This window comes from Zootoca vivipara, chromosome 7 (genome assembly GCF_965207765.1).
Source record: "Zootoca vivipara chromosome 7, rZooViv2.hap1.1, whole genome shotgun sequence".
Classification (NCBI taxonomy): domain Eukaryota; kingdom Metazoa; phylum Chordata; class Lepidosauria; order Squamata; family Lacertidae; genus Zootoca; species Zootoca vivipara.
This window is the reverse complement of record NC_142590.1, coordinates 46,775,952-46,802,700: the sequence shown is the minus strand read 5'-3', so window position 1 is coordinate 46,802,700 and position 26,749 is coordinate 46,775,952. Positions and strand designations below refer to the sequence as shown.

General features: G+C 42.3%; 1 protein-coding gene and 1 long non-coding RNA gene across 9 annotated transcripts in view; one reads left to right on the top strand and one right to left on the bottom strand.

Annotated features, from left to right (window-relative positions):
* Positions 1-5,182, bottom strand: part of LOC148685060 (uncharacterized) — a 109,723-nt gene extending 104,541 nt beyond the window's left edge. The window contains exon 1 of the long non-coding RNA XR_015950830.1: positions 4,968-5,182. This is a non-coding gene — a long non-coding RNA (uncharacterized LOC148685060). The remainder of the gene's footprint in view (positions 1-4,967) is intronic.
* Positions 5,183-5,634: 452 nt separating this feature from the next.
* The window catches only part of PTPRF (protein tyrosine phosphatase receptor type F), a 480,822-nt gene continuing 459,707 nt past the window's right edge, over positions 5,635-26,749 (top strand). For 2 of the 8 annotated variants that reach the window (XM_035122099.3, XM_035122095.3), the window contains exon 1: positions 5,670-5,811. The gene's annotated coding sequence lies outside the window, so the exon portion shown is untranslated. Of the gene's footprint in view, positions 5,812-5,983; positions 6,057-6,276; positions 6,518-6,635; positions 6,676-26,749 lie in introns of those variants that run through there. The other 6 variants (XM_088673321.1, XM_035122097.3, XM_088673319.1 and 3 more) reach the window with 5 other exon arrangements.

The window sequence follows — 26,749 nt, the reverse complement described above, 5'->3', positions numbered from 1 at the left end:
CCTGGTTCTTTGCTGCCACTGATACTGGAAGATGAGTTACTCATTTTGTGTATATAGGGCTTCAAAGGGCTAGCTCCCACCCTACTTGCAACTATCTGCAGACTATGCTAATAAAAAGAAAATCACAATTACATTGCGGAAATTGATGGTGCATGAAAAACATTGAATACTTGGTGCTGTTCAGATCATCCCTTAGAAGAACTGGAAAACACATGTCACAAAGGCATTATTTAAATGTTGGGTATGGAACAAATTCTACGGAAGGGGAGTCAAGAAGGATTGGGGAAATGGCTGTAAAATCAGTGTAGGAGCATGTGTTTTGCATGCAAAAGGTCTCAAGTTCAATCCCCAGTAGGGCTGGGAAAGCCCCTGCCTACATATAACCCTGGAGAGCCACTGGCAGTCAGTGAGCTAGATTGATCAACAGTCTGACTTGGTACAATGCAGTTTCCTGTGTTCCTATGATAAGAAACAGAGGTATCCAGTCTTTAATAAAAGACTGCTGAGGAAAGACAAATATAATTAATATGTAAAGAGAATGCAAAGAAAAACAGTAATTTACTTCCCTCCCCCAACATGTAAATCAAACCCAACAAACAATAAAATGTTTAGAAAAAAACAGATGTTTAAAAATAGCCATTAAAATCAACAGACACATAACCAAACATTTCTGAACAACACAAACATTCCAGATGTAATTTGTGATGAAAGGGTTGAGTTTTGCAATGGGGCTGATATAAGACCATTTGTTTTATTCATATACCACTTCTCTACCATCATGGAACTCAAGGTAGTGTAAATATGATTCCTATGGTGTACCACAAATGCACTGGTCAGATTCCAACCTACTTAGCAAGGTTGCCCCATGATGACCCTCAGGGTTTGATTTAGGTAAACTAGGAAAGAGATAAATTAAGGTTCCTAAAATGCTAGCATATTGCAAAGCTAAGCAGGGTGAGTAAGGTATAGTTTCAAATTGGATGGGGGGGGGCTGTGTGTTGAGATTCCTGCATTCCAGAGGGTTGAACTAGATGACCTGTGGATTCCCTTCCAACACAATGATTGTATGATTCTATGAAATAAATCATGGTAGAGATCATAGAGGCTTAGTGGGTGAATGGAACATTAGCACACAATCCAATACACATCTAATTTGAGGAAAGTTCTGCTGAGTTAAGTGATACTTATTCCCAACATGTTTAGGACTGTAGCCTCAGAGTGCAATACTATACTGCAGATCCAGTGGCTAGGGGAGCTTTAGGATATGGCAGAAACTGCACTAACTACCTAGGGTTGTCATACTTCAAAAAGTAAAAACCAGGACACCCCAAAGTTGTCGAGCTTTGTTTTTTACACAGCCTTTCAGAAATCCCCCCCTGGATGTCAATTTCACCTTTGAAATCACAGTAATGTCCAGGATGTATGGCAACCCTAACTAAAATGACATATCTCTGGATATACCTCTGCCAATGGAGATAAGCCCATTTGATGTTGTGAAAATACTAGCACTTCACCAGTGGAGGGACAAAATGGACATAGGAACATGAATGGAGAATGAAAGGGAGCAGCAGACATATGCTGAATCCTTTGCATCCCACAATTCTTTATTCCACTCCCACCCCAGCCCTCTGATAACTCCAGAGGAGGTTTTGTAATAAAACAGAACCTCTAAAGAGAGCACAAGCCGCCATGCTGCCAACCTGGGAAATAAACCTAAGAACAAAGCATCTCACACAGGTATGGGGGAAATCCAAAGCAGAAATACTCCAGGTGTCTGTCCCGCTTCCCTTGCCATATGTGTCAACAATGTCTTGGTCAAACTCCATTGGTGAAGCAACACTTCCTCCCCTCAGCATCAATGTATCCCATAGAACAAGGGTTCCCAAACTGCGGTCAACAGACCATCAATGGCTCACCAGCTCAATTCAGGTGATCCACAGTATGCACATGCATTGCATTAAGTATTCATATTGATTTTATATTGTATTTTAATTACCTCTCTTGTTACTTATATTGTATTTTATTGTATTGCAGTTTGAATTCTATGTAACGTAATAAAATATGATATGTAAGAAATAAAAGAAGCAATAAAACACAATTAAAAATCATACAGCATCTAGCACAGCACATTACAATTGCTACAGCAGGCAGAAAAACAATTCAGTCGTCTACCGAGACGTTCAGCAATGTTTCAAGTGGTCTATGGGGGAAAACATTTGGCAAGCACTGCTACAGAGGGGGACACAAGTACTGATGCTGTGCTGAGATGAAACTCCCTGCTGGCCCTAAAGCTCCACAGGCAGGATGACAGAGTTCACACCACAACCTTCATTAACTACAAACCCGCTGAAGCAGTGCTCAGCATAGTTCAGGGTGGCCTCCGTCTTTTCTCTGTCCTCACTGCCAATGAGAGGGTCGAGGAGGGGAGAGGGTGTGGTGGAGAGAACATAGTACAGGGTCATGTTGATGGTGTTGCTTGAGAGGGTGTGAGCTTCATAACTACAAACCTTGGTTTGATGTATCAATCGTTCTGTTTGAGAGGCCCTACATAACATGGGGTTTGCCTACAAAACTCTACAAAATGACTACAACACCCTACAGGTTTTGTGAGAATCCTAAATTTTGGTGTTTGTAGTTAATGAAGTTCACACCATAATTGTAGTAGGCATGGAGGGCTGCTCACCACCCATCCCAGGCACCCCACTCCCATTGAAGCCAAGGCTGGCCAAACACTCATATTTGCTTTTCCTGGGGCTTGCCCCTTTGGCTTCACTTCTGTTATCTTTCTTGCTCCCTCATCTGTACTTGCAAAAGGATCCATTCATTGATAAGTGTGCCATTTTCCAGTTTGGACTCTGATTGGTGCAGTGTGTGTGTGTGTGTGTGTGTGTTGTCTGGGTTGCTTCCCACAGCTTTCCCATTGCTTGTTTGTGTTCCATGCACAATATTCCTTTACCCTTGTTGGGGCTTGAATTGATGAACAGCCTAAGACCTGGGTATTTGTGCCTTTACTGGGTGTGCCACTTTTGAAAGTAATGTTTATGGTGCTTATGGTAATACATTGTGAGAAGATGTCCCCTGTTGCATGTATTGGCCCCCTCTCTGCTGTCCTGCTGGGCAGGAGTATTTTGCTGTGTTCACCCAGCAATTAGTGGGAATTAGTGATGACGCTGCTATTGATGTTGGGGGCGTAGCTGGCATTGTTGCACTGTTGAAGGGAAACTCCCCACCAGGGTAGAATCATATATTGAACAGATGGAAAGCTCTTTAACTTGAGTAGGCTGAAAGCAAAGAGTAAGGTTACCATAACATCCGTCATAGAGCTTCAGTACTGATGACAACATAGTGTGTGCACACTCAGAGGATGACCTCCAAACCATCCTAAATAGCTTCACAGAAGCTTACGAAAAGCTTGGCTATTGCTCAACATCCAAAAAACCAAAGTGCACAAAACAACCCCTCCACAGTGCCACAAATCCAATTTAATGGTGTAACGTTGGAAAATGTTGATCACTTCTACCCGGGCAGCTATCTTTCCACAATGGCCAACATTAATGCTGAAATTCAGCATTGCCTGAGCTCTGTGAATGCAGCTTTCTCCCAATTGAAGTGCAGAGTATTTGAAGACCAGGACATTGGCAGGGAAACTAAACTGCTTGATTAATATCAAAATGCTATTGTACTACCAACCTAATTGTATGCTTGTGAAACATGGGCCACTTATAAACGCCATTTCCAATTCCTCGAAAGATTCCATCAACAGTGTCTCTGAAAATTTTAACATATCACTTGGGAATACAAGTGATATATAATGCCAATGTACTGGAAGAAGCAAAGATCACCAGCGTCAAAGCAGTGATTCTTCAGCATCAACTTTGTTGGACTGGTCATGTTACTCGGGTGCCTGATTATCGTCTTCGAAAGCAACAACTCTATTCCAAACTTTAAAATAGAAAATGTAATGCTGGTGGGTCAAAAAAAGAGGTTTAAAGACTCTCTCAAGGCAAATCTATAAAAATGTAGAATTAACACTGACAATGGCCTGTGAGTGCTCCAAATGGAAAACAGCCTTTACCAAAGGTGTCATGGGTTTTGAAGATGCTCAAACTCAGGACGAAAGGGAGAAATGTATTAAGAGGAAGGCACATTTGGCAAACCCTCACCTTGATCAACTCCTGCCTGGAAACCTATGTCCCCACTGTGGAATCCAGAATTGGCCTCTACCGTCACTTACAGACTCACAGATAAGACTATGTTCATGGAAGACAATCTTACTCGGCTCCGAGTGATCGCCAAAGAAGAACTGTTCAAATTTTTTTTTTTACCGGGTGTATATAGGATACCAGCTAACTCACACTGAGATTGTGGCAGCATAAGTGGACCATAGGATTGCTTGGTCCATATTTTATTTTGCTTTCAAGCTGCTGCTGCTGCTCAAATTCTGCTTCTTCTTACTTGTCTCCATCCCTCTCTTTTTTCTTGTTGTCTCCAGCTCTTTCATTTCAAAGGCCTGGAAGTGCCTGGAAACTTCCATTTCACTGTATCTGAAGAAGTGTGCATGCACACGAAAGCTCATACCAAAATAAAAACTTAGTTGGTCTTTAAGGTGCTACTGAAGGAATTTTTTTATTTTATTTCAAAGGCAGTTTAAGATGTGGCTCTCCAAGTTTATGCCTGCCAATATCTTTTGGCCTCAAGGCTAGGCATGCCTCAACAAGCACGAAAGTGTATAACACAAGTTAAGAGAGGCTTAGATTTTTTTAGACAGAGTTAATAATGCACAACAGCGCAATTTTAATTAATGATGGATGTTTTAATTATTTATTTGCACAGCCCAATATGGTGGCGGTGGGGGGGGCATAGAATAGAATAGATGTACACTGAGAAGCTAGTACGATATGGTAGAGAACATTTTCAGGGAAACTCTCCCCCTCCCCAGGCCTTGACAAAGAGGGTTGCCGACTTACCTACTGTACTTCATTACCTGGCTGTCTCTGCTGGAGAGGGTTGTGCAGGCGGGGCTGGAGAGTTCAGGCAATGACCAGTGAGGAAGCAGCTCCGCCTCCAGCCGGTCTCGGGAATGAGGAGGTGGAGTTGCTGAGTCCAAACTCACGAAAAAGGTGGTGTCGGGTGTGTCTGAGTCCGGCCTCCTTGAGATTTGCTAACCTTTAGCCCTGGGGCCCCAGGGCAGTTCGCACCTATTTCTGACTAAGGTGGCATGAGTCAATATAGGAGAGGGGTGGGGAGCGGGAGGCGGAGATCATGACGACGACAGCACTTTTGCAAATGTACAGGAGAGTTTGCTTCGCTCAACAATCCCGGGGCAGTTGTGCGCGATACCTGACCCTCACATTGTAAACAACCCCCTCCCAATCTCTTCCGTGCGGGTGAGGGGCGGGAGGACATCAGGGTCCGCACGAAATAAAATAGGCGGAAAGCGCGGGAGCCGAGCAGAGGGTTGCAACAGGAAGAATTATCTGAAAGACGGGTGAGGTGGTGGGGGATACACAGCTGAAACCGGGATCTTCTGGAGGCGGGAAGTAGCTGCTGCGGAGCTTTAATGGTGTCGATTCCGTGGAAGACATCGGCAGAGGGTAAAGCGGCTTTCGAGAGAAGAAGCCGACAATGGTGAAGCAGAGAGAGACGGCGCGAAGTGTCTCCTGGAGTGTGCGTGCATAATTTCTACACCGGGGGAGCCGGATTCTATTCCAAGCAGGTTTACTCGGAAGTCAACCCCACGGGTCTTACTCCCGAGAAAAGCACAGGATAGTCGGGTGAGCGAGTAATTCTAGGGGCGCGACCCCATGAATGGTGAGTTTCTGTGAGAAACCTGGAGAATTTTGACGCGCGGGGGGGGGGGGCGCACAGTGAAGAAGAGTGCCGGGGCACATCAACTCTCTTTCCACATTAACTCAGCGTTAGCTGGAGAAAGGCTGCGTGCAAAATGTCTTTGCGTGTGAATGGGAGGTGGGGGGGGGGAGAGAGGAGGAGGTCGAGGTGAACGGAGTGGTCGTAGTCGGTTGTGCGAGGAGAGCTGCGAGGAACGCGGAGTGACGGTGAGGCGGCGGCGGGGTGGGGGCGCGCGAAGAGAAAGAGGCGCAGCAGCCCAATGGGGGGTAGGTGGGGGGTGTCAGGGGCGCGCGAGAGGAGGAGGGGTCGGCGGACGGGTGGGCGCGAGGCACTCCTGGGCTCTGCGGGCGGGCTGGTTGGTTAGCTGGCTGTGGGCACGCGCGGCGCGGGCCTGCTGAGGCGGGTTGGCTGTGCTGGCGGCTCTTCAGGCGGGCGCGCGCGGACTGGGCGGGAGCTCGTGCGAGGGAAGGGAGCGGAGGGGCTCCGGGAGCTGCCGGTGTGTGTGTGTGTGTGTGTGTGTGAGAGAGAGAGAGAGCGCGCGCACGCGCGTGTGTTCACGGAGAAAGAAAGAGAGAGAGAGAGAGACGGCGGCGAAGCCCGGCGCCAGCGGCTGGTTGGCGGGTCGGAGCGAGGCAGCATGCGGGTGGCGGCGCCCCGGGCGCGTGTGGTGAGTAGTTTCTTTGGCGTCTCACGGTCTTGCCGGTCACCCGCCGCCTGTTGAGTAGCGGGAGGGGGGGGGGAGAATGCATTTGCTGAAATAAAAATTCCTTACCGCTCCCCCCCAGCTCCCGCCGCTGCCCACCGAGCCCTAAAGCTTCCTTCGAGGTGAGTTACTCTGAATGCGCCGCCGCTTTCGGCGGGATCAACCTCGATCCGACCCCTGGGGCAGAAGCGCCTTCTTTCCCCTTGTTGCCCTGGGATTCTTCCTGCGCTCCCACAGCGGGAACTTGCCCACCTCGAGGAGAAGAAACCTTTTGGACCCGATCCACTCTCGTGCAAGAAAGGGGAGGGGTTGTTGCCCAGTCCGCCCGTCTCTTACCTGCCGACGCCATTCTTACTTGATTCCTTTTTAAGAAAAATATATATTAAAAAATCAGGATTTCAGCTGAGGGTTAATTCTCCCCACCCCCCACCTGCACAGATTCTTGGCTGCTTTTTCCACGCTGGCCTCCATGTGTGCGCGTGTGTGTTTAGTTCATATTATTTATTACACGGAGACTTACATTGTACCTGTTTTGGAACTGTTGCATGATACGGCATGTGTATGTTCTCCTCTCCGCCCTTCCTCGATTTGCATACTTTGTTCATGGCAGGCACAAAAGCCAGAACTTTTTGTTTATTTGTATTAATCAAATGATGGTGTTGGTTGTAGACACTAATTTAAAATAAAGAAATTCAAAGACCCTTCTTCCTGATCGTGTGCTGAAGGACTTGTTTTTTACATTAAAAAGAAACCTTAATATGTGAAAAGAATAATAATGAAAGCATCAAATGCCCAAATACTCTTGCAGCCTGGAAACATGAGGTATGTTTTCCATGTTAATGAATGTGGCCTAGTGACCTTTCCCACTGGAAGACGTAATATACTGTGGTAGTGCCTGTAAGAAAATCAGTCTCGGTGTATATCCCCCCCCCCAATGGCGTTTGGAAAAGGTGAAGAATAGACATGATCAGTCTGCCTCACTTCACCTGCGGTGCCTAGGACCTAAGACTTGCACAGTCAGGAATGTTGCTTTGCCTCGCCTGCTTCTCCACCCTGAAAGAAATGTTTAGAAATACAATCTTTTGGATTTGTCCCAGGTCTACCATACAGTCTGGAAAAGAGAAGCAGTGACACCACTCTAGTAAGAGCCTCGAAACCAGATGCTTTCAGAATGCCTGCTTCATCCTTTCAAATGGCAACCAAGAGTGTCGGGTTTTTTATTTCTTCTCGCTTTGTTCTTTTTGACTGCAGATTGATGGAAAGAAATGAGAGAGAAACAATGAGTTTCCTAGCTTTGGTCAGACTGGTTTGTGGTTGTTGTTTTTTTAAAAAACTCACAGACAGCTTTAGAAAGGAGCCTTTTTGCTTCAAAGTCTATGCTTAGTGCTTTGAGCTAAACGTGGGGTAATTAGAAAACTACCTGAATCACATTTTTTTTTCTCTTGACAGTTGCTTATTAGCATTTATCATTTTGTTTGCTTCAAAGGAAGAAGTGGATAAAAATTATGGAGTGTTTTCTGTGTACTTAACATTAGCTTTTTTCTGTGATGCCGGTTTCTTTTTCTTGGAATAACATTTGCGGGGGGAAATGAGGCAATTGATTTTTTAAAAAATAAAATATAAATATGTAGCATGTTAAATAGTAGTTGGCAGGGAGTGTTAAAAGCTGAGCAAAGTTCCTCTACATGACAGTGACTTAGGTGCTGGGGAAATAACTGTTGTATTTCTCAGAGCCTTAGTATAGAATGAAGACAGTGGTAGGTTTCCCTTCAGAGTTAGGTGATATACCCTGCTACTATAAATTCCTTTTTTATTTCTTTTTTGCCATTCAATCTCTGAGGTCTTCTAATATGCTTGTGCTCAAAATGTAAACTTTTGCCCCCTGTTGGACTGGCAGGAGTACTTTAGAAGAGAAGAAAAGGGCCCTTTTAAAATGCAAATGGTGTAGGCACTTTGTCAGCCAACTCCCACTCAACCTGTTGGTTTCTTTTTAACTGAAGCAATGACTGGCAGACTGTATGAAATCCCAAGACTGCTTCTGAATATCAGGAACGAGAGTAACATTTTCAGTTTTGCGCTTGCCAGTTGTTAAACACCTCATGCTGCTGGCTTTACATGGCTGTGCACAATCCTGAACTATGAATAAATTTGAGTTCCGTATTGTGCAGAGTAATGTAGCTGTGTGAAATACATTAAAAGAATGAAGGAAAATGAGTGCATGAAACCCTTGGTTATTTCCTTTATCAATTGTTTCAGTTAAGCTGTTTCAGCTCTTGAAAGTGCAAAGTAAGTATTCACCATAAAGATTAAAACCATAAAAATTTCCACTCTACATGCATGCATGTAGATAACTTGTATGCACAAAGGGTGATGGTCCGTGGCAATTACTTCAAAGAATGCTTAGGATCATACTTATTTAGCTATCATGTTATCAACTGTAGTTGTGCTGTTAAAATGGCCACTTGTCAAGTAGATAACTGAATTATACAGAGTGATTTGTTGAAGACATAGCTATGGGCTGACAAATTAGCTATCTTAATGTTCCCAGTGTTTTGCAATCTTTGAATATTGTTAATTCAGCCTTGTAGTTAAAAGTTTCAAGGAGTGGTAGTTACTCACCCAATGCTCCATTTGTCTGATCCTGTCTCATTCCCACTCCACCACTAGTTTCATTCTATACTGCCATGTTTCCAGAAGACCGACAGTAAGCTGATGATTAGTGGACTATTTCCATGTGTCACAATAACAATTATTATTATTATTATTATTACTATTATTTGTACCACACCCCTCTGGCTGGGTTTCCCCTACCACTCTGGGCGGCTTCCAACAAAAATTTAAAATACATTAAAATGTCACACATAAAAAACTTCCCTGTTAATGTTGCTCCTTCCTTTATCTGGAGGGGAGGTGAACAATCCCAATTCACAGCCTCCATAACCAAGTTAACTGGTTACATTATGGAGGCTTTGCCCATGTCTGTCTTTGTTTCCAGAAAATTGTAGGAGTCTCCTGATTTCCTTTAGGCAGTTTTTGCTCACCACAAGTGACCAGGAGAATGTTGAATTACTAGCATAAATTAACTTTGCCATGAAAATAATGAACAAATTGGGCACAATCCACCAGGAATGCTGTCTCATTCAAAGGAGTAAGAATGCAGGAACATAGATGTTCTTGAGTGCAACTTCAGTTAATTTATGTGAGAATTGTGCAGGGACAGTGCCTGGTTGATAGTCTTATATTTGCATCTGTTAATAACCATATATGCTCATCTTTAAAAAGAAAATGCTACATGACAGTTTTAGATTGCCAATGCTGTAGGCTGCTTCTCTTTGTCGCTAGAGGCCCTGGGGTGACAATATCTTCATTTAAAAAACTACTTGATGTGCATAGCACTCATTATCTTGATGCTTGATTCACAGTGTCCAGTTTTATGTTGCTGTCAGTGTACTTTAATCCTTGGTTTATTACTTTGCTATGATGCCATTGTTTTAGCTGTGGTTCTGAGATAGTACTTACATTCAAGAGTGTGATCAGCAAACTTAACTTTATCAATAAGAAATCAATGTAGCCTGTCATCACAAAAGCCAACCTTGTGAACTAAGCCAGTTACAAATCAGTGTTAGTTTATTTGTGTTTCTAGTGGGTTGCTTTTAACTCACTAACTTTGAGGGTGACCTGCTTTGGCATTCCTCCCATTTCTGGAAAAGGCATTCATAGCAAAGAGTTAAACAGCTTATGGACAAAGAGCTAATGCATCCCTTAGCACAGAAGATTTTTATAATTCAGCTTGGTTATAAATATCGCCATATGCCTTTGTTTGCTTTTTTATGTACTGCTTACCCATGATAGTGTGTTGGCTTTTGGCAGAAACAGTAAAAGAAGTCATAGCCAGCCTTCTTCTGTTGTTCTGCTGAAAGTGTCAGAATATTTAGCAAATAAAGTATGAACAATTCTGTATTGATGCCTTTTGGTTCACATGGGCTGTAAGTAATGTTTGGATTCTTTTCATTCTGGTTTATTGTGGTGGTGCTCAAGAAAGTCTCACCAACATCTTGTGTCTTTTTCCAGCAGCAGTTGCTGGAGAATGTGACTCCAAGGAAGGAAAATATCAGTGTAACAGAAGAAAAGTCAGTTTTTTGTGGGCTTTGAGAAGAATTGCTTAAAGAGTTTCAGCTGAGTTTTTGACCTTCTGTAAATCTACTTGTAATATAGGTTCATACATTTTCTTTGGAATCTGTATACTTAAATCTGCAAATGACATTGTTGGAGCCTGCTAATAGCATACTACCAAAGAAGCACAGTTCTTCGAATGTTATCCCATTATACATCTCAATTTCAGTATTGCTTTTGCCAGCAAATGTTTCTAAAAGATGCAGAGCAACTTCTGTAAGGAACATATTGTTGCTGATCATATTGACCTTCATTAGGCACTAAATTTGGGGGCTTTGTTTTCCCTGCCCCTGAAGTTATGTTACTGTAGACTCTAACAGACCAACCTAATCAGGAGTTTCCCCCAAAAGAAATGGATTCCTTGGATGTTACTTAAAGATACTTGAATAAGACGAGAGCTTACGTAAACTGTTTCAGCAGAGTGTGATTAACATGTTTGTGGCAGCATAGTGTGTAATCGACACTTTCATATATCGTGACTTGCGTGATTATGAAAAGGTTGAGATGTGTATTTTATATGGTAATAGGATTGTAAACTTACAAACCCATCAAGTATTTGTTGGATCAGCTAAATACCACTAGACAGCAGTTTTCTGGACTTGTTAGTATATTATGAAGGGCAAACCTTTCTGCATTCCAATTTTACAATGGTTTCTAAAGTGCTTTTCAGAAGAGGCTAAGAGTTAAACTACTTAGTTCCCATTATGGAACACAAATATTATAATAATGGTAAAATGCTATATCTAAGATGTTCGGGGGAAATGCTGATGTGTAATGCTAATCCAGCACGGAAATATTAAGTGTCCCTTGTACAATGCAGGATAAGAGGATCACATAGTTTTTGAATCATAGAATTGTAGAGTTGGAAGGGACCCCGATGGTCATCTAGTTGAACCCCCTGCAATGCAGGAATCTCAACTAAAGTATCCATGACTGATGGAAAAGTTGACAGTTATACTTGAAGTGGTATGCATTCTAAAGAGTGCACTGCAAGATTTGTGCAACAAAATTGTGTAATGCTTAATTTTTTATAGGTATCCAGAAATGGAGGTCTGAAGGCATAAATTCAGTAGTGTGGGGGCTTCTGCTGCAATCCTGATAATTTGCTTCCTATTTTTTCTAGCTCTTTGTCTTATAGATAACATGGGAGGATATTTTAAAATGCTCAGAAGAGATACTGCTTGTTAAGAACCTGGTTTAGTTCTGAACTTACTGCTTTACTGTTAGTTAAATATTAATTTAACTTGAATTTGTTCAGTGGAAACACCAGTGGTTATCTCTGCCTTGCATTGAAAAACCTTGGGGCAGACTGCTTTTAAACAATTCACATTTCTTAATCACGTTTTTAAAAATGTATTTTAATTACTGTTTATGCTCTGCTTTCTTATTCAGCAGATTCCACTTCTACTGATACATTTCTTTCATCATTATTAAAAATATTGGCCAAGAAGTCATGGTTATTGCTACCTAGAATATTGTTCAGACTTTCTGCATGTACAAAGCAGTCTCAAGTTACATTATCTGAATCAATGACTATGTGCCAACAGGGGAATGGGGAAATAATTGCAGTTTACAGAAAAGTGATGGCTGTTGCATTGAATTTCAGTTGTAGGTTTGCAGGTTTATTAAAGTATCTTACAAGTGGGAGTTGCAGTAGAATGTGGAGTGCTCCTATTCAGTGTCCTATTCAGCCATGCCTTCTGCTACTATATCCCATTCCCTCTCACCCTTTGTTTTTCTATCCAACCCTTAAAGCCAACACTTCATGGCCACTGAGCATGCTCAGTCCTCCTTGGGCTGTCTTGCGGAGCAGTTACTCCTTTAGTTTTTCCTCATAAATTTTGTTTTACTTCTTCACACCTTGTTGTTTCCCCAAGACTACTCAAGCCTCCTGGTTGTATGTCTGTGATCCCATTCTAGCTGTATAAGGCTAGCTATTTGGATATGTTTAGCAGTAGTACCGTATGTAAAAGAGGGACTTGCAACAGAATGTTGCTGTGTGGGGTGCTCTTGTTCAGACTGCTCCATTCCATTTCCCCTCCTGCCTGGCTTTCTGTATCCACTCCCAACTATTAGTAAGCATTCTGTGACCATTGAGTTGCTTTTAGTTAAGTTTGTTTTTGAATTCCTACAGTCTCTGAGATTTTGCAAAGCTGCCTAATATGCTTCTCTTATGCATGGATGGTACCATTTTGGTTACATTAGCATTGTTATTCACATATTAAATATCAGAAATAGAGGGGTGATGATGATGATTTGTTAACACTTAACTTGTATTAGACTTGACTTTATCAAGTTGGGCCTAGGAAAGAGCTTTCAGCACAGTAGGATGGGTTGAAATTGCATCTATTTGTGCATGTATGTTCATTGCCTATTGATACAATTGAGAGCCCGGATGACATTTTATTAGGCATTCATTTATTTCTGCCCTTTCTCCGAGGAGCATAGAGCAGTATACAGGGCTCTTCTGTTTTTAACTCCTCAGAATGATCCTGTGAGATAGGTTAGGTAGAGATTATGACTGGCCCAGTGAATTCCGTGGTTGAGTAAGAGTTTGAATCCAAATTTACTTAGTGAAAGTTGAAAAACCAGTACAGCACACAAATTTTGAAAATGAAATATATCTGCATTTGGCAGGAATTTACCTAGGTCACCTGTATGGCTAGTGTGAATTTTCTGTTATTGAACCATCATTTATTTTGATTAACATCTCTGTATAGTAGATATATTTCTGGTTGGAATTGTTTTATTTTTTTGGAGTATTTTTTTCCTCTTTGCTCTTTACTTTCACTTATTATGCATTTTGTTTTTATTTTGCATTTTTATGCTGTGAACCGCAAAACTAGGAGGAGCAACAGATGTGACTTACCTTTAGACAGTAGGCTACATTCCAGCAAGATGTTTCTATGTACCTCTTTTTATCCAGGCAGAGAAGAGGCATTATTGTAGTTCAAGGACACTTCCAGGCAAGCAAAAGAACTCAAGGAGGCTTGGAGCAGGACTTGGGGGGTATGGGATCTGCAAAGAAGGAGCAAGATCTGGGGATAATGCTGGGGGTTGAATAGAGAGACCTGGAGTTGCATTTGGCCCCTGTGCCTGAGATTCCCCATCTCTGCTCCAAAGCAAAAGTGCTTTCACATACATGATAAATTAATTATTTTTAAAAAGTAAGTTTCAGAGCCAAAAGAGGTTGGGCATAGGAGAGGGAAGAAGTTCAGGAAAAAGATAGCTGGAGTTAATGCTTGTCAAATAAAAATTGGAGTATTGGTTTCAGCATAACATTGTAGGAGATTGGTGGTGAGTGGTTATTCTGTGGTGACTTACGTGTCCTGACCTGTTACATGGATTTTTTTTAGTCTCTTTGTTTAGTGTAGGCATTTACAGAGTTCATATGCATGATCAAATAACTTGTGGTGTTCAGTTACACAGGTGTTATTTGGTCATAATTACAACAGCTCAGCTGGAATCAACTATTTCTGCATCAGTGCACCCACATCTTCATTCAGAGGTCCATAAATTTTGTGTTGGCTCACTAGCCAGTCATTCTCAAGTGGAATGAAACGATACCTCTCTTCTACCCCAAGAAGGGGATCTTGCTTCACTGCATATGCTGCTTCAAAGAACACAGAAAAAGAGAGCACTTGTTTGTTCAAGATTTGGGTCCATTTTATTTTCTTTTGGTGGCAGAAGTAGCAATCCTCTGGTTTTTCACTTGAAACAGACTGGTTGTTGTTGGAGCCTTAGGTGAGTCTTTCAGCTGCAGCCAAGCTCTGTGGTAGTATCTGTACTGCCTGCAGCTGCACCATGAGGTGTCCACGGCAGCAGCATCTCAAGATGGCCCTTAGCACCTCTGTCTTAAGGAAGTCTTCTCTCTCACTTTTGTCTCTAGCCATATGGCAGGAAAGAAGGAACAGCAACAGAAACTCCTGTCAACACCAGCAGCGGACGCATATCTGAAAAGGGGGCCTATGAGGAGGAGAATGTCCACCCTCAGGACCCATCTGGGGCAGCATTGCAAGGGAAGCCAGAGAGAAGTGGTAATGAGAGATAGTGAAATGAGTAGACAGGGAAAGTTGAAGGAGGAATTTTGGGTCTGAGGGAAGGGAGGAATGTGTCATGGTGGAGAAAGAACAAGGTGAGTAAACAACTTAGAAGTGTTAGCATACACCATGGGAGAAATGAGGGCTGCGTGCCCTCCCGGCTGCCGGGTGATCTCCACCCTCCGGTGCAGCGTGCGATAACGACCTGGGCTTCAGAAGCCACGGCATGCTGTAATAGCAGAATCCACTGTGCAACAGAAACGATAGGAGAGAGACAGTAGTGGCATTATTTACAAACATTCAGCATATCTCAGGAGAGAGGAAAAACATGTCTGCTCTCCTTCATGGTCAAACACAGAAGCAGAAGCAAAAGCTACATGCAACGGAAGTTCACAGACATGTGGTACACAACAGCTACATGTCTGTAACTTAAGGTGGAATGGAATTCTCAACATCCTCCCCCATTCCATGTAACCTGTAGTTACAGTGTTTTACCCTAACTGCAACTTCTGTACATAAACCTGGAGTTGTTCCTTGTTAACAACTTTGGAGAACAGATCCACAGGTATTTTGTTATCTGTCATGTAGGACATCTGAATAAGCCCTTTCCGGATACACTCCCTTGCACGATGTAACTTGATCTGCAAGTTCACAGACATGTGACACACAACAGCTACGTACATGTCTGTAGCTTAAGGTGGATTGGAATTCCCAACATCAAGAATCCTACCCTAAGCTACAAGGAAGGTGAGCAACTTCACTTATACTAGCAGCACCCCACCCCCTTTCCTCTCTTGCCTTCTTCCCATTTCCCCAAACATTTGGGGAGGTGGTGGCAGAGCTCTGAGAGGCAATTCGTACAGTTTCTTAACTTCTCTGAAGCCCAAGAAGACCCTACCTGTGCTTCATATAATCTGTGCATGCCACAGGACTCAAGGGTGAGTGAGTTTGTCTTTCTTGCATATAAATCAACATGCAAGAGACCCAAACATCTTCTGGGTTCTCTGCAACTCCTGAGAGAGGTGACAGGATTTGCAGGACCGTGCCCTTGTTCTTTAGGAGCATGCACTTTACATCCTGATCACTTAGCTCAGAGGTTGCCAACATTTTTGAGCCTGTGAGCACATTTGCAGTCTGGATAAACAGTCATGGGCAACTGCTCCTACCACAACAAAGCACACACACCTTATTCTGCAAATGCTTCTTTCAAGCCTAATTTCAACAGTAGAAGGGAACTCTGCAGGTGCCAGGAAAGGACTTGTGGAACATTGCTGTCCCCAATTATTTTCTTCCCAGGGTTTGGGAAGCAACTACTTTTGTACTGCAATTATTAAGAGAAAAATAGGGGCTCTGATCTGTCTAATAGTGATATCATAGATGTCAGGGGCTGGCAGGCCTCTGATGAGTGGGGGCGGTGGTTTGTAGAGACCTGTTAAGCCAGGAAGCAAGAATCGGAGGCAGGGGAAGCTTTAGAACTAGAAGGTGGAGCACAGGATGCCTCAGAAGAAGATGAGAAAGAGGCAGTCAGACAAGTGAAAGGCTAGGTGCTTCTCCACCCTTTCCTGTACCATTGTCCTCCAGAACCAGGAGGCAATTGAAAAGGGGTGCATAGAGAAAGTTTCCACACTGGTGCAGTCTCAGGTTGTGTGCACGCAGCCCGTCGGGTGAAGGTATATAAACTGGTGGAGGGGGAGTAGCCCCATCATTGCTGCAACTGCTCCATAGAGTGTGGACCTGGGAATAGCTGCCTAGCTGACAGATTGGTGTGCATAGATATACAGAGATGTAGAAGTGACTGTAAATGTTATCTTTGACAATAAATACTTAACTGTCTGCAGTGTGAATTCCTTGGCTGGGAAGTACCATTGACAATAGATGACAATCTTTTGTACCCTTTCTGGTTGACCTGGTTACGGTGCCAGAGGAGCATTTTCACAAGCAGCAAAACATTTGTACAGGATTATTGCACATCAAGATCTATATGGCCCTTTTCCTACACACGAATGTATGAATTAAGCTAAAGGGCCTGTAGAGGAAAACACAAGCAACCTCTTTCAAGTCATATCCTGAAGAGACCAGAAGAAAAAAATACTCCCATTGACATCTAGGGGAGACAATGACTAACGCAATCAGTCTTGAATTGTTGTTAAGTAGCTATATACCTTCTGTGACTTTGCTTCTAGCCAGTGTTAGAAAAGTGAGATAATCTGCAACATGGTACAGTGAACAGCTATGCAAAGACCTGTTACTATTATGCAAACATAACATTAACTGGATTGGACTGTCTGTCTGGAAGGAGCTGCAGCTGGCATACCAGCTGTAACTTGTGAAAGTTGTGTCATGCCACTTAGGCCTCCAAAGTCAAGGCTGCAGCTAATCTGATACCCTCAGATTATAAATTTGAGACTTTGGAAGAGTTGGTTGAATGCTACTTCTCTGGGCAAATAAACCATCTGTTGATAGTATCCCCATCTTGTTTGGATTTACATTGTTAGTCATCTTCTACCGTAGCCCATTAGAGAATCCTGTTGTTGACTCAGCATTCCTATGGCTTTGCCTGAATTTGATGAGAAGGAGAAGTAGAGGTGGGTGCTATCTACAGGTTGATGACACCTCACTCAGCAGTTTTATGTAGGTATTAAACAGCATGGGGGACAACACGAAGCCCTGCATATCTGCTATGGTTCAGAGCAACCATCTGCCATTTGGGCTGGGTGATAACTGGTTTTCGGTATTGCGATATATCGGCAGCAAAACATTGCAATATATTGATATATCTGAAATAAGGAAGGAATTACCGTATGCAAAGGCAAGCAGGACAATGTCCTGGCAACTGCTACTACTTAAGGGTCTAAAACGGATAAATTATGATATTATCAATCATCTCATGGTAACTTTCAGCAGCAGGCAAGCCAATATGCAACCAAATGAGACTTGTGGTTGGGGGTTTGGCTACCAAATGGTGGTATTCAGGACAATCCAGAGTATGGTGATGAATCATAGTGAATACAAATAATCTGGGATTGTCAGACTGCCAGCAGACAGTGTTTAGTTACTGTGATGTTTAGCTGGTGAGTTATCACAATGTTGAAAACCAGATATTGCCTAGCCCTTAGGTACATTGTGATCCATGATACAGTGGTACCTCGACTTACAAAGACAATCCGTTCCGCAGCCATCTTCGTAAATCGAGGTTTTCGCGCGGCGAAAAGACTTCTGGGGTTGTCGACTTCGGAAGTCGAAACCTTCGGAAGTCGAAGTGTTCGGATGTCGAGGTATGACTATATATTGTCAGCTCAAATATTATGAACTTCAAACCGGCTTTGGACAATATATTGATATATTGCCCAGCCCTCTCTGCTATCACCAGCTTTTGGAAACAGTCATCAATCAAGACTGAGAAATGGAGTTTATGGGCACCTTGATAATTTTTTGGGGATGATAGAAGTTTTAGAAATTGCTTCTCATAACATAACCATGTTAAAACGATAATTACTGTTATAGTTTTTGTAGCATTCTGGCATAAAACAATAATTGGAACTATGTCACTTTGCAAACCTGAGTGGATCTATAGATAAACAAATAACAAGAAATACCTGATCTTTTTTATTAACCAAGCATAGTGAAATGCAACCAGTTAACAAACAGTATGGCTTGCAAAACACAGTGCCCTAGAAACACAACATCCTTTGTGCCTAAAAGCTGCCGTGGCTCCTATGTTCTCAGCATTTATTAACTGATTTTCTAAATTTCTCTTTGACCTGCTAACAAAAGGTTTCTTTTTATAGAACTTCTTTCATAACTACCGGTAGTTTGTTCATGTCACCTCTGTGTAAAGGCATCTGTGCATTTTTCTCTCTTCTTCCTTTTGGGCGTCCTTTGTAACTTTTGGTTGAAACAATAAACTTAGTGTTCCTTTTTGAACATCTGGTTGTTTTTGAAATGGAGCTCCATGAAATACTAGTTTTTAACCTCAATCATATGAGGCATCTTTAATGGTTTGTGTTTTTCTTTTCCGCTGTGGAGAATTTGCTTCCTGAATTCTGTTTCGTTGTTCCTGGGCAACTTTCAATTATATTGTGTGAGGTACTAAGGAGAATTAAACCCATGGAAACAAGTGTTTCAGCAAACTGAAAGGCGCTTGATCACGTTGTCCATACCTCTTGTTAAAATGAAAATTGTAAACTTGTGAAAAAAACGGTTATTGCTTTCTGGAGACCTAGGAAACAGAAATTCATATCTAATATACTTGTGTTTCTTTCTGATTTTATTGCTGCCTCCATAGGAAAATGCCCATATGTAAGTCTTGAGCTTAACAGCTGAGGCTAGTAAATGCAGCTAGATTTTAGTCCAGAAAGACTAGATTTTTAGTCCAGAAAGATTTAATATGGACTGTTATTGACTATTATTGAAAGTTGGCTGATATATGAACTAATTATCTGCACAGAATGACACTCTCATTTTCTTTCCAACACTTCATGTTTCATACTTCATCTAGTCTCTCTACCAATCCCCAAATCATGAAATCAAATAATTACAGAAGCTTCTCTTTAAAAGTTCAGTGAAAGGAAGCTTACAGTTGGATGCATCTTTGCATCCCTAACACCAGACAAAGACAGAGAGCCTCAAACGTCCACCTGCTCTATATTTTTCCTTTGTATGGGATGCAGGCAGCAGCGTGGAAAAAAGCCACACTGTTGGAAGGTAACTGATTTTATTGAATAAGAGGAATGTTTTAATGTCCCTCCTCATATACAAAAGCAGTAAGAAGCCTATTGAACATTAACATGTTACATAAAACTGAAATATCTGAGTATATTTATCACTAGAAACTTCAATATAGTATGCTGTATTCCATGACAGGGTGAGCTCCCGTTGCTCGGTCCTAGCTCCTGCCAACCTAGTAATTTGAAAGCACGCCAAAAAAGTGCAAGTAGATAAATAGATAAACCTTCCGGCAGGAAGGTAAACAACATTTCCGTGCGCTGTTCTGGTTTTGGTGTTCCATTGTGCCAGAAGCGGTTTCGTCATGCTGGCCACGTGACCCGGAAAGTTGTCTGTGGACAAACAACAGCTCCCTTGGCCTGAATGTGAGATGAGCACCGCATCCCAATGTCACCTTTGACTGGACTTAACCCCACAAGGGTCCTGTACCTATTTAGCTTTACCTTACAACATGAAATTACATAATTACAAAAAATACATTAAAAATAACATAACCAAAATGAGTAATTACCACATAAATCAAAATAAGATCTAAAAACAAATTTACATACCAAAAATTAATATAAATAACAGCAACAACTCCCTCCAAACATAAAAACTCCTAAACAATACGACAACCAAAGATTCTGTAGTTGGAGTCTTGTCAAGTCCCCTCCCTCCCAGGCCAGGTGGAAAAAGGACTGCAAGGCAGGGAGCAGCTTTTCCAGGACTCACAGCCATGATATAAGGAGGTTAGGGTATATGTTTTACCTTTAGAGCAGGCATGTCAAACCTGCGGCCCTCCAGATGTTTTGGACTACAATTCCCATCTTCCCCAACCACTGGTCCTGCTAGCTAGGAATCATGGGAGTTGTAGGCCAAAACATCTGGAGGGCCGCAGGTTTGACATTTTCTGCTTTAGAGGTAAGAAGAACAGATTTTTTCTGTTTGGTGTGATTTTATTGTTTACATTAATTATGCAGAATGTAACCTTTCACCCTGCCCCTGCCTATAAATGGCTGTGAATAACACAGTAAAATAGAAATACACGCAGAACTTTACAAACTAAGGTTTGCTCGAAATGCAGCTCACCCCCCTGGAAAATTAACACTTTTATGACTAGCTTTGCTGGCTCCCAGTATGTTTACTATGCACAATTCAGTGTTGACTAAAACCCTTTAATGGTTTGGGACTAGGATTCCTGAAGGATTGAAAACCTCCACATGAGACTGTCCATGTGCACAGCTAATTGTTAGAGGATTTTAAGTAATGAAGTGTGACCAATAAAAGGGTTGGTGCAGTAGTGATGCCCACATGTAGAATGCTGTTCCCAGGGAGGCTGTCCTAGTGTTTACACTATTTTGCTTGTGTCTGGTGAATATCCTTTTATTTTCTTTTAAAAAACCCACCTTTTGGCATGGAAGTGTTTTTTTTAACTCTAGTTTTATCTGCTGTTTCAGTTTGCTTATTTTGTTTTAAAAGGCTGTTTGTTTTTTGTGAAACTTTGTGTATCCTGCCTTTGAATATTTTATTTGAAAGGCAGGATATAATAATATAAACAAATAAAATCTGTGCATTGGTTCTTTAATCCAGCTGTATCAGTGGTGATGTTCCCATTGCCCATGAGCCTAATTTGGCCTGCCAGTCGTCTCTCTTTGGGATGCTTTGGCCAAGCCACTCCCATCTGCCCTACATCTGATGCAAGAAGATGTACCTGTGGGTACAGGTAAAAATGCTGCTGTGTCTAAGGAGGCTTACAGGTTCGGTACATTTGATCAGCTGATAGTCAACGCCTGCAAAGCGTGGTGCACAGCACTTTGCAAGTACCGACCAGCTGATTCAGTATCTGCATTTATTTTATTTTAACGTGATGTGTAGTGCTTTGTAAGATCTAATAATGATTGGGAGTTCAGCTATACAAAAATGGATCACCTGGCATAATAATTGTGATGTAAAGTGATTGACAGATGGGTGGCCCTGTCCACCTGTCAGATTTGTCCCACAGGATGATGTGGAGATAAGGATCTGACCTGCTGGCTGCATCCAGTTGCCCACTCACCCCTGCAACATAGCACAGCAGTTCTAGTGGCTTCAGTGCTAAGCTTTGACTGCTGGAAGGAAAGAGACTCTGGCTCTGCCTGCTGCAGGATCCCTCTCTTGGTGCCCCTCCTTCTCCTGGTGTCTTTTATCCCAGTAGGTTGGGGGGGGGGCTGCGTACAGTTTGATAATCACTGAAATAAACAAGTAAACTTTAGGTGACATGATTTTAAGCAAGTTATGTTATCATACTTCCATAAAGTGGAAAATTGTTTTGAAATCTCCGCTGCAGGGCTACTAACTAACATGCCTGTCAGTTTGGGGTGATCTAAGAGGTCTTTTCTAAGATAAGTACTATCTACCAATTTTCAGAAATGACTTTGAAGAAATAATAGATAGCACGAGCCAGAGCCCTAAGAACTGTGAATCTAGTTCCTAGAGCCCAAGGGGCTTTATACTAGTTTTTCTTAAAATAGAAGCCCCTCTTGATGTGTGAGAAGCTACTTTAAAAATTGAGAAGAATTGAGGGGAAGTTTGTGGTGTGGCACATTGCCCAGGTGTTGAAAAAAAAAGGGGGGGTGAGCACAAGCTCTTTGTGTGAGCCTAAGCATCTCTTTGGATTGTAGCCATGATCATTGACTCTGCAGAGGATATAAAACTGGAAGGAATGAGGAACTATATGGAGGACTAGATTAAAAGTGAGCAGTGGTAGATTGAGAACAATTAAATGAAGTTTAAGGAAGACACATGGTGAGTTTTAGGAGTTAAGCACCAAATATCTGAGCAAGAGGCTCTATCTAGTTACATTTTGTGTAGGTTTGTTGGTATGGCTTGCACCTTTTTTACCTGTGTTGTCTACTCCTTGCCATGTTTTCTTTACAGTGGTACCTCTACTTTCGGACGCAATCCGTTCCAGGGTGCCGTTGTAATAAGCAAAAATCTGCCCTTATTCCCTTATGGGGTACACAAGAGCCCTTATTGGGTTCTCCATCGGTCGGAGAATATAACGGAGGCCAACCGGAGAAGTTTGAGAAGCAAAGCCTTTATTTTTGCTGTTGCAACAGGGTCCTTCCCCTCACGCAGGAAGACAAGGAAGGAACCCAGAACAAAAGAGAACCTCCACTTTTATCAGTTTTCCCATCACCAAGAAACACCCCCAATACATCATTCCTACATCACAGCTATGTAATCAATACCTCACAAAAAAGGAGGGTTCAAGGTAGAAATCTGAGCTCTTTTGACACCTCTCCTAGTCCTCTCACCCCTCCCAGGTGTGAATTCCTAAACAGAAAGAGAAATTAACATTTTCGTAAGAGTTGATCACTGTCTTTTGTTCGGAGTAGTCTTCCATTGTGAATGAGATGGCTAGCAGTCTGGCACCATTGATGGGGAAATGTCCTGCTTACAAGATTATGGCTCCCAAGTTGCTAGAAATGTGTGTGTGTGATTCAGTGGAGTGGGGGAAATTCCTACAACAAGATGGATATCACTTTAATTCTGGTCAGTTTGGGAGAGTCAAAATGGTTTTCAGGCCTGTCTTCCTGTACTGTTTGCTTGGTACATTTATGAACATTTATTATATATGTGTGACCTCAAAATTCTTATAACACCGTTCGCACCCTGAAAAGTCTGTAAGTTGAGCGCTGCTTCTGTGTGTACGTGTGATGCAATAGAGTACTCCACATGCGCACAGCGTGCAGAATGCTTCTGTGTGTGCACACACGGTGAAACCTGGAAGTATACACATACGGGTTTGCTGCGTTTGCAACTCGAAAATCTGCAACCTGAACCTAATGCAACTAGAGGTATGCATGTGTTGCCATTTTCTTTTTGTCCTCATAGTGATGTATTAACTGTGTTCTCACTTGGTGAAACCGGAGTTTACTTGTCTGTCACATACATTCATTTTTATGAAATGCTGTTGTTGGAAATGATAGAAGAAATCTTCTGGGGGCCACATGCCAATAGTGGTCTGGACCAGAGGCAAAAAACCTAAGCAAATCAGCAAATGTGAATTTTATCTTTGTATAGTAGGCTAGTTTCTACACATGCCCTTCTCTATATCCTTTGTCCAGGCAAACAACAGAAAAGCATTATCAGAGTTCAGGGACACTTTTGCCAACAAAGGTCCGTATAGTTAAAGCTATGGTTTTCCCAGTAGTGATGTATGGAAGTGAGAGCTGGACCATAAAGAAGGCTGATCGCCGAAGGATTGATGCTTTTGAATTATGGTGCTGGAGGAGACACTTGAGAGTGCCATGGACTGCAAGAAGATCAAACCTATTCATTCTGAAGGAAATCAGCCCTGAGTGCTTCCTGGAAGGACAGATCCTGAAGCTGAGGCTACAATACTTTGGCCACCTCATGAGAAGAGAAGACTCCCTGTAAAAGACCCTGATGTTGGGAAAGATTGAGGGCACAAGGAGAAGGGGACGACAGAGGACGAGATGGTTGGACAGTGTTCTCGAAGCTACCAACATGAGTCTGACCAAACTGCGGGAGGTAGTGGAAGACAGGAGTGCCTGGCGTGCTCTGGTCCATGGGGTCACGAAGAGTCGGACACGACTAAACAACAACAACATCTTAATTTCATTAATTTCAATTGACGTACTCCGAGTAAGGCTTGCAGTGGATACAACCCTGGGTCACTGCATTGTTGCCATAGTTGTGCTGGCTTCTCTGTGTTGCTGGAAAATTTGAGAAGCACAAGACCATTCCATACTGTGCCTCCTCTGGTGCATATCACATTACCCTAGTAGTACAGGAAGGAACAGCCCTGCTGTGGCTTGCACCATGCTACTGTAAGAACCCAGTCCTGATGGTCTTAGATAAGGGGTCAGCAAACTTTTTCAGCAGGGGGCTGGTCCACTGTCCCTCAGACCTTGTGGGGGGCCAGACTATTTTTTTTTGGGGGGGTAATGAACAAATTCCTATGGCCCACAAATAACCCAGAGATGCATTTTAAATAAAAGGACACATTCTACTCATGTAAAAACACGCTGATTCCCGGACCGTCCGTGGGCCGGATTTAGAAGGTGGTTGGGCCGGATCCGGCCCCTGGGCCTTAGTTTGCCTACCCATGTCTTAAATGCATCAGGATTATAAGTTGGATCTCTATGTCTGTTCTGCTTTGGAGTTAGGTTAGTTGCATTTATTAGTATCAGGAGCATGTCTAAAGTGGATTGCATGAACTTTCACAACTTATTAACGCAAAAGCATATGCATATACTGTACAGTGATACCTTGGGTTATAGACGCTTCAGGTTACAGACTCTGCTAACCCAGAAATAGTATCTGAGGTTAAGAACTTTGCTTCAGGATGAGAACAGAAATTGCGCCACGGTGGCGCAGCGGTAGCAGTGGGAGGCCCCATTAGCTAAAGTGGTATCTCAGGTTAAGAACAGTTTCAGGTTACGAATTAAGTTCTCAACCTGAGGTACCACTGTATTGCATTTAGATATTACTAGAATGGGAAACAGTTTGTGGTTGGTTGTACAATTGTTATATTGTCGGGAAGTTGTCTGACATAACAAGTCTGTTTCAAACAAGGGGCAAGTTTTCTAAGTGGCGCTCAGTGCTTTTAAATTATTGGTTTTCTCTGGATCCTAAATGATTTGACAGGCTGTTGGATTCTAATTGCAGAGTGTAATTAAAATAAACACCACAATGCTAATCATTTATGTATTTTGCCTGTGGCTGAAGTTTTAAATTGGGCACTGTGATAGTTCAGTGGAAGTGTTATTATTACTTTCTATTATTCTGCATGTTTTCAGTCCAGTGATATTTTTGAAAAGTGGATAAAATACTGCTGCACAGTGTCATTCTGGTTTTTTCATTACTTAATTGTATATTCTAGTAATAATGTAATTATTGCTTTTAACAAAATCTGCCTGACTTGAGTGTTTAATTCTATCAGACTCGAGCAGTTGCTGATGAGGGAAATAAATGACAGGTTATACATGGATATGAATGCTCAATTATTAGCTTCTTTGGGGGGAAATGTTTTGCTTCTGTCCAACAGTTAGTGTTGCAAATCAAAGCAATATACCAGATGTTTTTCTTAATGACTGCAATTCTAGTTTTTTGTTTTGTTATTTTTTTTGTAAATAAGGAAGTTTGAAAGGAAAGCATTTCCTTCTCTTTAAAGTTGCTGTTGCTTGTCAGTGCCACACATAAAACAATTATTTCACAACCACCCCCTCTGGACCTTAGTGGGATAAATGTCTTTGGGTAATGCTTTCCCAGGCTCTTGTTGCAACGGAAATGGATTTTGCAAGACAATAGGAGTCTTCTCCATGGAATAAATGTATGTTAGATCAGAATTCTAAATCTATAAGGGTTTTGCCTTAAAGATCAGGAAATAGGAACTAAGATTCCCCTCCAAAAAAATTTTAAATAAAGTTTGAAAGAAAATATACAAAGTTTAATATCAAATATCGGACATCTTTATTTCAAAGATAAAATATAATTTAAATAAAACACAAACCAAAAGAAGGAAAAGAAAGAGAGAGAAAAAGCAAAACGGAAAAATCTTTAGATTTCTGAGTACAGTCATACCTCGGGTTACGACCACCTCGGTTTGCGAACAGTTCGGGTTACGAACTGCGCAACCCCGGAAGTGTTTTCGCCACGCGCGCGTGCGCAAAAGCGGCGCTCGCGCGAGCTGCGCATGCGAAAATCGTGGCGCCCATCGCGTTCGGTTTACGAACTGCGATCCGGAACGGATCGCGTTCGTAACCCGAGGTATTACTGTACTCTGTAGATTTTGCAAAATCCATATTGTTATTCCAACACTTCTCATTTCTATTCCTCCATGGATAGTCTATGTACCATAGGGATAAAAACACAAGTGTGAATATATAGTATTGTCTTTTTGGGTTTTAGCATTCTTAAGGGGCTTGAATTGCTGCTATGAATGTGTCAGCAACTATTCTTCATGAACAAATGGAAATTCAAGCGAAGCCCCACAGTGTGCATGATTTGCATATAAGTCAACATTTGAACATGTGCAGAGGACTCCCCCCCCACACCTTCCCTCCACCTCCCCCCCACACTTTGGCTTACCTGCTGCCTTCTTTCTAGCTCAAACTGTTTTGGGAACTTCAAAACTGAAGGACGATTTGAGGTACACATGTAGAATTCTATCCTCTGACTCAGCTTGATGTGTCTTAAATGTTTTGAGCAATTAAAGCAGGGGTGGCTAATATTTTCTTATTTTTTAACTCAAAGGCTGACTCTCTTG